The following is a 1,562-nucleotide window of genomic DNA, read 5'->3' as shown; positions in this document are numbered from 1 at the left end:
GGGGTCCATGATATATTCAGTGGGGTCCATGATATATTCAGTGGGGTCCATGATATATTCAGTGGGGTCCATGATATATTCAGTGGGGTCCATGATATTCAGTGGGGTCCATGATATTCAGTGGGGTCCATGATATTCAGTGGGGTCCATGATATTCAGTGGGGTCCATGGTATTCAGTGGGGTACGTCCATGATATTCAGTGGGGTCCATGATATTCAGTGTGGTCCATGATATTCAGTGGGGTCCATGATATTCAGTGGGGTCCATGATATTCAGTGGGGTCCATGATATTCAGTGGGTACGTCCATGATATTCAGTGGGGTCCATGATATTCAGTGGGGTCCATGATATTCAGTGGGGTCCGTCCATGATATTCAGTGGGGTCCATGATATTCAGTGGGGTCCATGATATTCAGTGGGGTCCATGATATTCAGTGGGGTCCATGATATTCAGTGGGGTCCATGATATTCAGTGGGGTCCATGGTATTCAGTGGGGTCCATGATATTCAGTGGGATCCATGATATTCAGTGGGGTCCATGATATTCAGTGGGGTCCATGATATTCAGTGGGGTCCATGATATTCAGTGGGGTCCATGATATTCAGTGGGTTACGTCCATGATATTAAGTGGGGTCCATGATATTCAGTGGGGTACGTCCATGATATTAAGTGGGGTCCATTATATTCAGTGGGGTCCATGATATTCAGTGGGGTCCATGATATTCAGTGGGGTCCATGATATTCAGTGGGTTACGTCCATGATATTCAGTGGGGTCCATGATATTCAGTGGGGTCCATGATATTCAGTGGGGTCCATTATATTCAGTGGGGTCCATGATATTCAGTGGGGTCCATGATATTCAGTGGGGTCCATGATATTCAGTGGGTTACGTCCATGATATTCAGTGGGGTCCATGATATTCAGTGGGGTCCATGATATTCAGTGGGGTCCATGATATTCAGTGGGGTCCATGATATTCAGTGGGTTACGTCCATGATATTCAGTGGGGTCCATTATATTCAGTGGGGTCCATTATATTCAGTGGGGTCCATTATATTCAGTGGGGTCCATGATATTCAGTGGGGTCCATGATATTCAGTGGGGTCCATGATATTCAGTGGGGTCCATTATATTCAGTGGGTTACGTCCATGATATTCAGTGGGGTCCATGATATTCAGTGGGGTCCATGATATTCAGTGGGTTACGTCCATGATATTCAGTGGGGTCCATGATATTCAGTGGGGTCCATGATATTCAGTGGGGTCCATGATATTCAGTGGGGTCCATGATATTCAGTGGGGTCCATGATATTCAGTGGGGTCCATGATATTCAGTGGGGTCCATGATATTCAGTGGGGTACGTCCATGATATTCAGTGGGGTCCATGATATTCAGTGGGGTCCATGATATTCAGTGGGGTCCATGATATTCAGTGGGTTACGTCCATGATATTAAGTGGGGTCCATGATATTCAGTGGGGTACGTCCATGATATTAAGTGGGGTCCATTATATTCAGTGGGGTCCATGATATTCAGTGGGGTCCATGATATTCAGTGG

The sequence above is a fragment of the Oncorhynchus keta genome, unplaced genomic scaffold, assembly GCF_023373465.1.
Source record: "Oncorhynchus keta strain PuntledgeMale-10-30-2019 unplaced genomic scaffold, Oket_V2 Un_scaffold_24268_pilon_pilon, whole genome shotgun sequence".
Taxonomy (NCBI): Eukaryota; Metazoa; Chordata; class Actinopteri; order Salmoniformes; family Salmonidae; genus Oncorhynchus; species Oncorhynchus keta.
Note: the sequence above shows the minus strand (reverse complement) of the source record.